Raw genomic sequence first — 15,669 nt, 5'->3', positions numbered from 1 at the left:
GGAATATTGTGGAATATTTCCTGCTTGTTTTCAAGAGGGCTTGTAACTTGCTAAAACTTTTTGAAATTCAGCTGCTGTAAATAGCAACTCATGTGCTTTCCCAATCGCTTACCTTTCTTGCTCAATACTGAGTATCTATTTAGGAACTGGTTTTCAAAACATTGTGCACTTTGCACAATTAATTTGGGGAAGTCTGTGGTGTGTCCCAATGCTCAAAAAAAGTGCTCTGAAAAGCTGAGGAGATCACATGTGCAAAGTCAACCTATAGAAACAAATAAGCACATTTTCATACATGCAATCTCTTGCAGGATTGCTTAGAAATCATGAAGTGTTTTAAAAACAATGCCATAACATTCTTAAATGCCAAATGTCACATGAAATGAAATATTATTCAGAATCACTTCTCTCTCCTTCCCAACCTGCCTGCAAACAAATGGGATCTGCACAGCTTGGCTGTGGGTGCTGGGAACAGCATCAGGTGTGAGTGGAGTATTATTAACAACTGGAATTATTAACTCTGTTTCAGAAAGCTGTTCTGTGCCTCTACACACGGTTGTTTGGAAGATCTTTTGGAAGATTCATCTTGCACCTCATCCCTCCCTTTTTTAATGAACCACATCATGCTGTCAGACAATGCTGATGGACAGCATAAAGCAAGGAGAAAGGGAAATAGCACCTGAAATGACAGGCAGGGCCAAAACTTTTAGCCACCAGGAAGATTCTGATGGTACCTGGTGGCTCCAGTTTGGTCCCCTCCTCTATTGCCAACCTTCATCAGATAATGCTCCCTGCAAAATTTTAATACTGCAAAATTTAAATGCCTGCAAAATTTTAAGCCAGGGATTTTTGTGTGGTTGACATTAGTTTTCAAGCTTCACAGTGTCTTGTAGGTCCTGTGAAAGAAAGAGAAGAGAGATGTGGGAGTGATTTCGTGCTTCCCCTGCCCTGCTGGGGTGATGTTTCTCAGTTTCCACAGGGAGACTCCACACATACCTTCTCTTATAGAGACTCTGGCAAAAGTATCAGAGTGTGTAGAGTATCTTATTTTCTCTGCAGAATTTTCAGCCAACAATGTCAGACTGCTTTGTAGCCTTTAACTAGTCAATCTGAACTATTGCTGTCAAATAGAAAGACTACACAGACATTGACCACTTCACCCCAGCCTTGAAGCATAGTCACCAGCAGTATGAAAGAACTACAAAACATCCTCATATTCTGTGTATTGACAGTCGGGTCATGGTCAGGTTTTGATGTACACAGCAGGGAATTTATATGTATCATAAAAATTTATCTATGGTGAAGTCAGAAGGATCAAATTTTTATGTCCTAAAGCAAAATGCTACTGCAGTAATCTACTCCGAGATAAGAGTGTCATGTCTAACAGTTCAGGCCTAGTAGAGACATCAATATACTCTGAGATAAGCAATAGCTACCCAAAGGGCTGGTACTAGTCACTGTACTACACGTTTACTTTGTATCTCTGAGCCACTAAGATTGTGTTCACTTACTTTATTACATTTTACATAGTGATTTCATATTTAAAAAAAAAAAATTCAAGAGCTGAAAGGATAATTTTCCATTCTCTCATTTTTAGAACTAGCCTAACTAGTATTTTGGTCCAAGAATGGTAGAGCCTTTTAATTTCCTATCCTGTCATTAGAAAAATTTGAAAAAAAAATTTGCCATTTCTAGCAGCCAGGAATTAATGACAGTAATCAACCAGCTTATTATTATCAATGGAAATAACAATTTTGACTATAAGTCAAAGTATGCATGACAGTCATGAGGATGCTTCCATGCAGTAAAAGTTCTGGAAAGCATTTAGGTGGCTTAGGGAATTTTCCATATGGCTCTGGGAAGCAGATATTAAGGAAACTCTGCAACCTTTTGAAAGAATATTGCATGTTCTCCTTTCTCCTCAGAGTTCCAGGTTTCGTGATTACAGCCTCAACTCACCCCAAATAATAAGGGAATCACATGCCACTCTACACTGACATCAAGAACCCATTTCACAGTTTTTGGCTGGTGGTTGGATGGAGGTAGAAGGGTAAAGGAAGGTTCATACAGCATTGCAGAAATGTAGTCTGAAGTTCCTCCCACTGCAGCAAAGCCCAAGACCATTTATGTGCTTTGCTGAATTCTGTGAGTTTAGAATCTTTAGGAAAGTACATGGAAACCCACAGGACCCAGAACATCCACTCACCAAAATTAACCACTGCAAAGCTCACAAAGAATTGGGGCTCCCAGGCTCTGTCTAGGCTCTGCCTGCTAGAGTCTATCCAAGGGTGTTTTGAAGTTGAAAATCTCCAGCATCTGAAGTCCAGGTTTCCTCCACCTCAGTTTAAACTGACTATAAATGCAGTCTGCTCTTGACTAGGTCAGAGCCTTCTGGAAAATCCCAAGATCCTTACAAGGCAGGATCCACATAATGCTTTCTGGTCCTAGAAGATCAGGAGGCTGGTGGAAAACTGCACAAAGTATCAGGACATCATAATGCCCCAGGGAAGCCTTCAGGTAGTAGTGTGAGCAAACTGTTGAGTCCCGAATCTGCAAGAAGCACAAAACCCAGACAGACTTGAGATAATCTCCTCCTACCTCCATTTTCCGATCAGGTAGATTTCTTCTTCCCGTTTCTCCCACTGGCTTCTAACTGTTTCAGCAATTAGAGACCTTCTACTTGTCAATGTCCTTGTATTCTTTTTGTGTGTATGCTCTTTACTTAATTAGGTCTGCTGCAGGGAGATTAGACGAAGTAAGCCACTGTGGTCCCTTCCAACCTCACCCATTCCATGATTCTTCCCCACATATGATATACCTCTAATATTCTCTTGGAGAGCATCTGACCTTGACTTAGGCAGCTAATCCCAATCTTCTCACTCTGCTGTAGGCAGAGTAGAAATTCCCTTTTTCCTCTGGTTTGCTTAATCCCTGATATTGATTCTGGCTTTGGCTGCTGCCCTCCACAGTGGAGGCATCCCTCCAGGAAAAGAGATTCAGTGTCAGCAAAGGCCAACATTTTCCTATCCACCAGCCCCATTAGGTTGAGATCCTCCCTTCCCTGGGAAGAACTGTTTCTTCTTGGATTCTTCCTACTTGCCTAAATAGAACACACATCACCAACTGTTGCTTATTCAGAGAAAATTGCTATCATTCCTTTAATATGAAACAGATCAATATAGCAAAGACTTGGAGCAATTGAATTAGAAATTAATAGGAAAAAAAACAGAAGATGGAGAGAAGAAAAAATCCCACCCAAATCACAAATGAAACAACCCCTGCCCTCAATCTTATGCTTAAGCCAAGAAATATATTAAAATTTGGTTTTAAGTTGTAAGTATTGGCAAGCAAAGTCAATCCTAGAGCAATCACAGAGGAATAAAATAGCAGCCATAAAAACCAGGCTGGATACTGTGAGATAAACTCCTTCACATCCATTTACACGATTAATAACTACCAGAATAACTGCAATTTATTTAGAAGTTGAAATCAAATCATAAATCAGTCCTCAGCCACATGTTAAACAAAAAATACTAATTTTAAAACATGATTGCTGAGTGCGACATTAGTAATTGTAAATTAGTAATTGCATGTTGCAAGTACAGATGCTTATCCCTTTGGTTTGTTCACAGTTCTGCATGCGTATTTTGCGCTACCATTTGGTCCCCAGAGGTGTCACATTCCATGTTACTTATTCCCAGGGTAGTGTATTACAGCCTGCTCATTTCCATGAACCTACTTGGCATGTTTGCCAATGGACTTGTGCTGTATCATTTGCCCAGGGGTCACATATATGGCTAGCAGTCCTTCTTGGAGTCTAAACAGAGACTTTTCCAGGCTGCAGCAGTGAGGTTTTGTGCTGATAGAACAACTTCTAAATACCATTGGTAATTACAATGACAAAGCAAAACACATGGCTCCTGTTCACAGGGCATTAGTATGTGTGGCTGTAAACTCAATCTTCACTAAAGGTTTTACTTACTATTTCATGCTTACAGTTTGTTCCAGAAGAGAGGGAATGTGTTGCATCCAAGACAGACATGCAGTTGCTTACTGTCTGTGACGGTTTGCTGCTCTGGAATAGATGCGGTGAGGACGAGGCAAGAGGTCATGCCTGTTTCCCTCTCTGGTTGCTCATGGCAGGTATTGCATATGGACTTTTTCTTCATCTCTTGTAACTTAGTTTAGACCTTGGATGTGACTCAAGAAACTGATCCAGAAATTAACTCTGTTATATTCACCCTGAGAGAAAAAGCAACTGCTTCCTCCCCTCTTATCCATTGCAACCTTCATGCAGAGTAAGATTGAGGTTTAGTGGAATTCTTGTATCCCTGCATTTGAGGTAATTGCTCTTCAAAAAAGAGAAGTCCCATAACACATGCAATATTCATGCACCATGGGGGATTTTCTTCAGCTTCACTGAGCTTTGGATTAAGCTTCATATAATTTGAAACTTTCCACAGTCTCAGACCTCATTGCTTTTGGCCTTTCTACAAGCCTGCAAGGGACCCAGAAGCATACACACACCACACATCTCTCCCTCCCCACCTCAGCAGGATTTCACTTAGCTCCATCTCCATCTTAATTCACCAGTTGACCAAATGATATTTTGAGTGAGGCCAATTCCACATTTGCTCATCAATACTGCATTTCACATCTCAGCCCTAGAGATTTCTATATTTATCTTGTCTGGGATTACAGGGAGGACATAAGGAGACTGTAAGCAGCTTGCACCATTCTCCTTGACTTATCAAAGGATTCTGGTATGGAAACAGTGCTGGCTGTTTGTAAATGAATTTGCAAAACAAACATAAATACAGACAGACACACCAAGTTCCCATACAGTATAACAAAACATACATGATATGATATATGGCTGAAAAATATTTTGATTACATTTCTTTGCATCTCATGTAATAAGATTCCTGTCCATGGCAAAGCAGGAAGTATCCTTCTACAGGATTTCCCTGAAGAAAATACGAAGGTACATCTTCTGTGCACATCTACTATGAGTAACACTTCATGCATGCCATACAATTATCTCCATTTCAGGTGAAATCTATGGGACACTGCTGAGGGCTTGAAAGATTTAATTCTACCTCCATTTCCTTGGGATAATTCTGGATTATGCTATCTAGTGACTTTGCCTTTATGATTCAATTTTTAAGCACTTACTTGGACAGCTATCAAGTATCCTTTAGGACTCCCACAGACAGAGAAGCAGACTCACTGTAACCATATGGGGCCAGAACTATGATTAACTTTCAAGTCAATGTGCCTGTAGGAAAGAACTGTATGTTAGACATGTTTCTTCCACTGCAACCAGAAAAACAAAACAACGTTTAAAAGTGGCCTCTGGATTTGGATGCCCAGCATAAGACATTTTTTTCTGGCATGCAAAAATCACTGATACTTTCATAATTTTGGAAGCTGGTGGTCTGCTGTCCCTAAACCAGTTGTTTCATACACAACTCCTACTGAAATTACTCATTTGACACATGGTAATAGGGTCTAAAATCACAATCTCCTTTTGTAATGCTATGACCGGCCTTTCCTGCTGTTTTTTGCATCATTAACCTTTAGGTTTTGGTTTCATTGACTTTATCTGTCATTTCAATTTACAAGGGAATGACACCAAGATAGGCACCTCAGTTGGAGAGTTTGGAATGGGTAATTGTTCCTCATTTGCCTACGAAATTCTCTATAGCTGTTTCTGTCACTCTGTAAGGCTTTCCGGAGACCTCTAGAATGATGATCTTTATCTGAAAGCTTTCCTGATCCCAAAAGCCAACAGCTCCTTGACTCCAAAGAACCAGGATTTCTTCATTGCTTGACAGAGCATCTCCTACAGTGGCAGTCTGCATGCTTTTACCCCTGAACACCCCCACTGCTCACACCTCACTGTCATTCCTCTGGGCCTACCAATACTCTACCACCAGCACCTACATCCGCTGTAACTTTCAACAAAGCACCAAGGGCACCTCCTTCCCTACCTTCCCCCTGCCTGATTATCACATTTCATTGCCTTTCAACTTCCTGGTGCATTCTGTGAAACATAAGCTTTACATATGGATGGTGAGCAGTCTATGAATGAAAACAGACTGGTTGAAATGCAAATAATGGTTATGTAGTCACAAGCAGACCAACCCAAAGAAGACCCTTCCTAAGTGACTTCATGTGCAACTCATTGGCCTTACGTTGGGAATAGTGTCAGTGCTTTAGAAACGTGACAGAGCTTGTTTATAACATATCTATTTTTAGTCCCTGAACTAATTTCATTCTCCCTCAAACACAATTTCAGTCAGATTACTCACATGCCAACTTGGACTGGATGCAGTAGTGGGACAGAAAGGGCTGTATGGAAACAGTGTAAGGCCCACACGTTAGTTGTGAGGCTAGCAGGTGAAGACCAGGCCAGGGAGGTATGGGTATTCAGATGTCCCTGGTTCCCAGCAGCTAAGGCTGCTTGCACCTTTGCAGAAATAGTGGACTGAGGACCGGATGCTGTTATCTCAGCTTGTGTCAAAGAGGGGCAAGGGCATCTTCTAGCTTTGTCTCAAGAGTGTATGCAAGGCAGGATTTGGAAGGAATTTTGGCTCAGCACTTCCAGAATACACATGCTAGCAGGTGTCTACAGTGCAGAAAATAAGATGGCACCTTGCAGCGGGCTACTTTTGTAGGCCCAAAGTGCCAAGGAGAAGTAAATGCACTGTGACCAAGGCAGGGCTGCTTTAGCCATGCTGGTGTACAGTCATTTCACGATTACAAGCTGCACTGACTGTAAGCTGCATCTCTGGGTGTTGGCAAACATTTCGTTCTTTGTCCATAAATAAGCCGGACCTGAGTATAAGCCGCTCTGTCATTCGCAGCGAGGACCCGCGTGCAACAAAGTTGCCAAATACTAACAGAACCGTGGCAGGGCGGGGTTTACCGGCTCGGCTCGAGCTGCGCAGGCTCGGCCCGCTCGGGGCTGCCGACAGGGCCGGGTGGCCCAGCCCGGCGCTGCCGCTCGGCGGGGCCGCTCGGGGCCGGCCGCCGCCTCTGGGCTCGCTCTCCCTGGCCCAGCGCTGCCCCGTGGTGGCAGACAGGGACGGAGCACCCCGCCTTCTCCCCGAGCCACGGCCATGGCGGCACGCGACCACCACGCGACCACCACGCGACATCCCCCGACGCCAGCCCCACCCTCCCCACGCGGGCCCCCCCAACGCGAGCCCGCCCCCACGCAACGCCCCCCCCCAAGCCCCCCCCACACGACCGCCACGAGACCACCCCCCCCCCCCGCCCCCCACGGGTGCCCGCCCCCCCCCCATCGTGAGCTCCTCCCCCCACGCAACCCCCTCACAGGCAACCCCCCCTCCACGCGAGCCCCCCCGCCACGCGAGCGCCCCGCGAGCCTCCCACCACCCGAGCCCCTCCCACGCGAACCCCCCTCCCGACGCGAGCTGCCCGCCCAACGCGAGCCCCTCCCACGCGAGATTTTTCCACGCGAGATTTTTTCACGCGAGTTTTTTCACGCAATGCATTATGGGTAGGCGGGGCCGCAATGCATTATGGGTAGGCGGGGCCGCAATGCATTATGGGTAGGCGGGGCCGCAATGCATTATGGGTAGGGGGCCGCCGCAATGCATTATGGGTAGGGGCCCGCCGCAATGCATTATGGGTAGGCGGGGCCGCAATGCATTATGGGTAGGCGGGGCCGCAATGCATTATGGGTAGGCGGGGCCGCAATGCATTATGGGTAGGCGGGGCCGCAATGCATTATGGGTAGGGGGCCGCCGCAATGCATTATGGGTAGGCGGGGCCGCAATGCATTATGGGTAGGGGGGCCGCCGCAATGCATTATGGGTAGGCGGGGCCGCAATGCATTATGGGTAGGCGGGGCCGCAATGCATTATGGGTAGGCGGGGCCGCAATGCATTATGGGTAGGGGGCCGCCGCAATGCATTATGGGTAGGCGGGGCCGCAATGCATTATGGGTAGGGGGCCGCCGCAATGCATTATGGGTAGGCGGGGCCGCAATGCATTATGGGTAGGGGGCCGCCGCAATGCATTATGGGTAGGGGGCCGCCGCAATGCATTATGGGTAGGGGGCCGCCGCAATGCATTATGGGTAGGGGGCCGCCGCAATGCATTATGGGTAGGGGGCCGCCGCAATGCATTATGGGTAGGCGGGGCCGCAATGCATTATGGGTAGGGGGCCGCCGCAATGCATTATGGGTAGGCGGGGGCCGCAATGCATTATGGGTAGGGGGCCGCCGCAATGCATTATGGGTAGGCGGGGGCCGCAATGCATTATGGGTAGGGGGCCGCCGCAATGCATTATGGGTAGGGGGCCGCCGCAATGCATTATGGGTAGGCGGGGGCCGCAATGCATTATGGGTAGGGGGGCCGCCGCAATGCATTATGGGTAGGGGGGCCGCCGCAATGCATTATGGGTAGGGGGCCGCCGCAATGCATTATGGGTAGGGGGCCGCCGCAATGCATTATGGGTAGGCGGGGCCGCAATGCATTATGGGTAGGGGGCCGCCGCAATGCATTATGGGTAGGCGGGGCCGCAATGCATTATGGGTAGGGGGCCGCCGCAATGCATTATGGGTAGGGGGCCGCCGCAATGCATTTTGGGTAGGCGGGGCCGCAATGCATTATGGGTAGGGGGCCGCCGCAATGCATTATGGGTAGGCGGGGCCGCAATGCATTATGGGTAGGGGGCCGCCGCAATGCATTATGGGTAGGCGGGGCCGCAATGCATTATGGGTAGGCGGGGCCGCAATGCATTATGGGTAGGCGGGGCCGCAATGCATTATGGGTAGGGGGCCGCCGCAATGCATTATGGGTAGGCGGGGCCGCAATGCATTATGGGTAGGGGGCCGCCGCAATGCATTATGGGTAGGCGGGGCCGCAATGCATTATGGGTAGGGGGCCGCCGCAATGCATTATGGGTAGGGGGCCGCAATGCATTATGGGTAGGCGGGACCGCAATGCATTATGGGTAGGCGGGGCCGCAATGCATTATGGGTAGGCGGGGCCGCAATGCATTATGGGTAGGCGGGGCCGCAATGCATTATGGGTAGGGGGCCGCCGCAATGCATTATGGGCTTGGGACCGCCGTTTGTGGGGAATAAACTGGGGGTCCCAGTGGGGGCTCTGGGCCGCCCCCATTCAAAATTTGAGCAGTTTTGAGCAGGGGGGACGTTTTAAGGGGCGACCTCAAAACTGCCCCGCTGAAGAGGGGCAGGGTCCCGTTTTTGGGGAGGAGGGTAGCCTGTTTTTGGGAGTAGTCTCTATTTTGGAAGGTTCCATTTTCGGGATGGGGGCCCGTTTTTGGAAGGTCCCATTTTTTGGGAGGAGACCTCATTTTGAGGAGGGGTCGCATTTTTTGGAAAGTCCCGTTTTTTGGACGGAGCCCCCATTTTTGGGGAGGGGGTCCCGGCCATGTCCGAGCCCTTCAGCCATTTCATGCACGCCCTGGTGCGGGCGCTGCCCCCTGTGGGTTCTGGGGGGGATCGTGCCTGTTGTCCCCCCACCCTTTGACCCGCCCTGTCCACACCCCAAGTTCAGGCGGCTCTGTGGATCCGCGGGGTCTCTGGGGATTCTGTGGGAGGGTTGTGCCCGCTGTCCCCCCTCCCCGCCATGACCCCTTTGTTCCCCTCCCCAGCTCCCGGGGCTCTGGAGGATCACTGCAGGTTCTGGAGAAGTTGTGCCCGCTGTCCCACCCGCCCCCCCTGGGATCCCCCTGCCCCCCTCCCCAGCTCGTGGGGCTCTCTGTGGATCTGCGGGGAGGGGGCTCTAACCTGGTGTCCTCCCCCCCTGCCATGACCCCCCCCAACCCCTTGCCCCCTCCCCCAGCTCGGGGGGCTCCGGGAGGTGCTGGAGCAGCTCCAGCTCTGCGTGCTGTCGGTGACGGACGAGGGGGCGGCGCTGGACGGGGGTGATGTTCTGTTCACCGGTGAGTCTGGGGGGCAACCAGCACCCCGGGACCCTCCTGGGACCCCTTCCCGGACCCTCCGGGGGTCCCAACCGCCCCCTGCCCCCCAGAGTCCAGGAATTCTTTGTGGGAATCTCGCCCTGGACCAACCTGCGAGGGGCCGAGGCGTGGCCGACGCGTTCAGGGTGAGACCCCCAGGGGGCTTGGGGGGCTCAGATCCCCTGGGGGGTTTGGGGGGCTCTGGGTGGGATTTAGAGGGAATATCAGAGGGAATTTGGGGGTTCAGACCTGCAGAGGGTTTGGGGGGATCTTGGGGGAAATTCAAGGGGCTTTGTAGGTTTTTGGGGGGAATTTGGGGGCAATTTGCGGGGGCTTTGGGGGGTTAAGGGGGCTCTGGGTGGTTCAGACCCTCGAAAATTTTGGGGTTCGAACACCTGGGGGGTTTGGGAGAAATTTGGAGGGGCTTTGGGGCGATCTTAGGGGAAGTCTTTTTTGAGGGTTTTTTGGGGGGGGTTTCTCGGTGTCTGCAGTGGTTCCAGGGAGGTTTCTGGGGGTCCTGAACCCACCCCACGCCCCCTCCCCAAGACTTCACGGTGTCCATGCTGCAGCCATGGCGCGCCCGCCGGGCCCTCAGGGTGGGGAGGGGGCTTCAGGGGGAAAAATCCCAATTTGGGGTGGGGCTTAAGGGGGGGAGGAAATCTCAATTTGGGGAGGGGGGAGAGGAGGGGGAGACCCCCCAAGGGGGCCCCAAAATACTCAATGAGGCCCCAAAAACTCAATGAGATCCCTAAAGGGATCCCAAAATTCGGTGAGAGCCCGAAAACCTCTGAGACCCCAAAATCCCAGTGGACCCCAAAATGGCCCCCTAAAAACCGGGTGAGAGCCCCAAAAAAACCAAGTGAGACCCCCAAACTGCTCCCAAAAACCCCCCTGAGACCAACAAAGGGCCCCCCAAAATTCAATGAGACCCTTGAAGGGACCCCCAAAATTCGGTGAGGCCCGGAAAAACCCAGTGAGACCCCAGAAGGGCCCCCCAAAAAACCCCCCCGAGACCCTCAAAAAACCTCCTGAGACCCCCAAAATTCCCCTGAGATTGCCACAAGGGGTCCTCCAAAAACTCAATGAGATCCCCGAGCAGGCCCCGAAAAGTCAATGAGAGCCCAAAAACCTCTGAGACCCCAGAAGGGCCCCAAAAACTCAGACACCCCCAAGCAGCCCCCCAAAAACCTGGTGAGACCCCAAAAATCCTGGTGAGAGCATCAAAAAACCTGGTGAGAACCCCAAAAAATCCACTGAGACCCCTGAAAAAATGCTGCAATACCCAAAAACACACTGAGACCCCTGAGCAGCCCCCAAAAACTCAATGAGGCCCCCAAAACCCACTGGGATCCACAAAAGCCCAGTGGGACCCCTGAACAGCCCCCAAAAAACCCAGTGAGACCCCTAAAAAACCAGGTGGGACCCCCAAAAACACACTGAGACCCCCCAAGGGGCCCCCAAAAAACTCAATGAGACCCCTGAAGAGATCCCAAAATTCGGTGAGAGCCCAAAAACTTCTGAGACCCCAGAACGGCCCCCAAAAAACCTGGTGAGGCCCCAAAAATACCAGTGAGACCCCCAAACTGCTCCCAAAACCCCCCTGAGACCCCCAAAGGGCTCCAAAAATCTCAATGAGACGCTTGAAGGAACCCACAAAATTCAGTGAGGCCCGAAAAAACCCAGTGAGACCCCAGAACTGTCCCCCAAAACCCGCCCTGAGATCCTCAAAAACCTCCTGAGACCTCCAAAATTCCCCTGAGACCCCCCAAGGGGACCCCAAAAACTCAATGAGACCCCCGAGCAGGCCCCAAAAGTGAGAACCCAAAAACTTCCGAGACCCCAGAACGGCCCCAAAAACTCAGTGAGACCCCAGAAAACCCGGTGAGACCCCCAAAAAACCGCTGCAATACCCAAAAAACACACCGAGACCCCTGAGCAGCCCCCAAAAACTCACTGAGACCCCCTGAGACCCCCCAAAACCCCCCTGAGCCCCCCACCGCTCACCATGTGCAGGTACTTCTCAGGGTCCGTGACGCTGATGTCCATCAGTTTGATGTTCAGGTATTGGGGAGGGGGCAAGGGAGAGGTCAGAGGGGTCTGAAAACCCACCAGGACCCCCCCAGACCACCCTGGGACACCCCCACTCACCTGATCCACTGAGTGCAGTGTCCCACAGATGCTGGGGAGAGATACGGGGGGATTTGGGGGAGGAGTCTCAGGGGGTGCCGGGGGGTCCCAGGGACTTTTGGGGGGGTGGTCACGGGTGGGGCTTGGGGGGGTTCTGGGGTCCCTCTGAATTTGGGGAGGGGTCCCTGTGAATTTGGGGAGAGGGAACACAGGGGGTCAGAGACTCCCAGAGACCCCCCCAGACCCAAAAAACTTCCACAGGGACCCTCAAAAACCCCCCTGAAATCCCCAGACCCCATAGAGCTCCCCAGAGACCCCAGACTCCTCTGGAGCTCCTGCAGGGCCCTGGGCCAGACCTGGTGGGGCACGGGGGGGGTCAGAGACCCGTCCTGAAACCCCCCAAACCCCCATTACCCCCCCAAATCCCCTCTGTCCCCCCCAAAACCCCTCTCTACCCCTCCATAACCCCCAGAAACCCTTCTTTCCCCTCCAAAACCCCCCTCTGTACCCCCCATAACCTCCCCAAATCCCCCATAACCCCCCTGTACCCCCCTAACAACCCCCCTAAACCCCTCAGGGACCCCCAAATCCCCCCCAAACCCCCTCTCCGGGCGGGGGTCCCAGGTCAGGAGGTGTGGGGTGGTCTGGGGAGAAGCGGGCGGCAATCAGGACACGGGCAGGGATGTCAGCGGAGTGGGGGGAGGCAGCAGCAGCACCGGGGGTGGTCATGGCTGAGGGGGGAGATGGGGGTCATTGGGAGGGTCCTGGGGTGGGATTTGGGGGTCCTGAGTGGTCACAGCTTCAGCCAGAGCCTGAGGTTGTGGCTGTTACGATGGGCACCTGGGTTAGGAAGAGACAAAGTTACACGGCATGTCTGTGAGCGAGGTGGGTGTGGCCATGTGCTGTGAGATGTGCAAATCCATCTGCTGCACTTGTGAAAAGTCTCAAAGGCTCACAAATGGACATTTTACACCGTATTGCCTTCAAACCACCCCCACCCACTCTAAGGTAACACCTAACTGGATAGCCTGCTCACCCTCCCTCTCCTGGTCACAGTCCTCCCTTTACTCGCCTGAAGCTTCAACCTCAGACATATTTAACACAGGTCAGATGCCTTTTGTCATACAACAAAGGTGCTGAAAAAAATCTCAGGTTTCATACTTTACTCAACCTGAAATTTCAGGAACCAGTATTCCACCAAAAAAAAAAAAAAAAAAAAAAAAGAAAAGAAAAAACACAAAAAAACCCAAGAACAACTAAAAATTACAAAAGCATCTTATCACCTATGAACACACAACCCAAACTATGAACTTAAATGTTCATTGTATTTAACGCCATTTTCTTCACACAATCGTCAAAGCCTCTGCTTTAGATGCCCAAAAGCATCTACTGAAAAACAAACTGAGATAAGGTGAAACACCCTCTTCATTGAAATGAGAGGAGAACCCTTATCCAGCTGATTCCCAGAGAGGGAAGGGAGGCCATTGGCAAAGGCTGTGGTTAATATACCCCTCATTGGGACCCCCTCTCGTTTGCACGAGGTATAAAAGGCCTCAGAATAGCTGCAGCTGTTTGGCTCCTCAGACTTGAATTCGAGGTGAGGAAATTCAACAAGAGAAAGGTGAGTCATTTTTCAATGCAAACAATTTTACAGGAAATGCACATGCTTTCCTTTTTGCAACAAGTGCGTTCAGAAAAAAGGGGTAAAATTGCATCAGAAATAAAACTTTGTGTTTCGGCAGCGTAGCTAGCTAATGTAGAGCATTTGTTAGGTGGCAAAATTAGTCCTTAGTCAATGCAAAAACTTACTACACGTGTAACTAACTAGGATGGACAAGAACAGGAACGACAAGAATGGTTAAGTGTCACAGAGACCTCTATTCAGGGCTATCTATGTTTAAAAAAAAACCACGAAAAAGAGTAAATTCTCTGTGAAGTAATTCTCACCCACCCACACATGTCCATCCTGGGCAGCACCTGAAACAATGTGGGAAAATGAGAGTGTTTTCTGTCAGAAAATTAGTAACTATAATAATAATAATAATCAGAACTTCTGGAGAAATTTAATAGCATCACTTTCATATGATAAGCACAGGCCCTGCCATCCTTCCGGCCCACGTGAAAACAGGAGGGAGAACTACAGGAAAACCAGAGTCCCCGATTTGAATGTATTTCCTAAAGACTCTACTGCACTGGATGCTCTTTGTGTTCTTTTAAAAAATGGATTGCTGCTAAAAACGTCCCAGGCCCAATTTTATCAGCCACAGCCAGGACCGGGTGAGCTACAGCTGCAGAGCCAGGGAGATGCAGGAACTCAGCACCCCAAAGGTAAGAGCAGGGAAGCGGGGTTTTCTGCTTAACCTATATTTCAGTTCTGCTTCCCTTCACGGCTCCTATTCTGCCAAGGTCAGTTCTATTTTCAGAAGCCTGTGTCCCCTGTAGCCAAGGCTGGAAATCCTCACTTAGGATTTCCACATCACATCTGGATTTGCCAGGAAGCGTGCACACGCCGATGCGCATTTCTGTGATAGGTCACGCAGAAATCAAGCCAGAAAAAACCCAAACCAAACAACAGCCCACAAAACAGAGAGCTTAGTGCGGCTTCATCTTCATGTTCTGCCCAGGGATGGAGAGAAAGGGGGAAAACTGTTCTTCCAGTTCTGCACCGAGCAGTTTGAAAGAGCCAGCACTGCCCTCAGCTGCAGCTGTGCAGTCTCTCCCTCCTTCCCCGTGTCCTGCTTTGGAGGACAGGTTAAGGGGGTCTCAGGCAAGATACGCGTTAAGCAATAACAGTTCTTCACTAAGATATCTACAGGACATCCAAACCACCACCAGCTATGACAATTAGCGACAGAACAGAGCAGCAGAACGAGTTCCAGCCCCCCTCGGCCCCAGGCGCCGTCTCCGCGCTCTCGGTCCCGGCGGGTCCCCCCCGCAGCTGCGGAGGGCAGACAAGGGCCCAGGTGGGAGAGGGATGGAGGAGGGACCCCCTGCTTACCTGTGGCTCAGAGGGGTGTCCGGAGGTGGCAGGCTGCTCGGGGCACAGCGGCAGGGCGGCGGCGAACGTGGCTCCCCGCTCGGGGATGGCCGGGGGTCAGAGCCCCGCGCACCTTCCTGCCCGAGCACCGAGCGAGAGAGAGACAGAGAGCGTTGTCCCGGGCACACAGAGCTTTCCCCGTCCTGCCCCCAGCCCGCCCCTGCTCTCAGGTGTCCTCCCCGCCTCTCCTTGTGTCATTAAGCACCGTCCTAGGGTGTAGCCAACGACTTTCTTAACATTACAATGGGGACAAGGGCACAGAGAAATGGCAGAGGACACCCAGCCCAGGAGCCTGACTGCTGAGCGGCTGGAGGCGCTCCAAAAGAATCACACCCAGCACCCAACCCCTGCCATGCCAAAGCTCGCAGGTAAAGGAGCAGAGGAGTGGCACAGAGGGGTCAAAAGTGCCTAAGAGAGGTTCAAGTTCACTGTGTTTGGCAGGGTTATTTGAAACTGTGATATATGTTGTTATAATTCGTGTTCATATATAAGAATGTTGTATAAAATAAAGAAATAAAGTAAGAGAATCTTTCAGCCACTGCCA

General features: G+C 50.6%; 1 long non-coding RNA gene across 1 annotated transcript; it reads right to left on the bottom strand.

Annotated features, from left to right (window-relative positions):
- Positions 1-1,625: 1,625 nt before the first annotated feature.
- LOC116994631 lies at positions 1,626-15,231 on the bottom strand. Its single transcript, XR_004417535.1, has 6 exons — positions 15,087-15,231; positions 12,110-12,140; positions 11,966-11,996; positions 5,173-5,275; positions 3,980-4,207; positions 1,626-2,547 (listed from the first exon to the last, which is right to left on the bottom strand). It is a non-coding gene; the product is annotated as an uncharacterized LOC116994631 (long non-coding RNA).
- Positions 15,232-15,669: the final 438 nt, after the last annotated feature.

The sequence above is a fragment of the Catharus ustulatus genome, chromosome 3, assembly GCF_009819885.2.
Source record: "Catharus ustulatus isolate bCatUst1 chromosome 3, bCatUst1.pri.v2, whole genome shotgun sequence".
NCBI lineage: Eukaryota > Metazoa > Chordata > Aves > Passeriformes > Turdidae > Catharus > Catharus ustulatus.
Note: the sequence above shows the minus strand (reverse complement) of the source record. Positions and strands in the feature narration are given on the sequence as shown.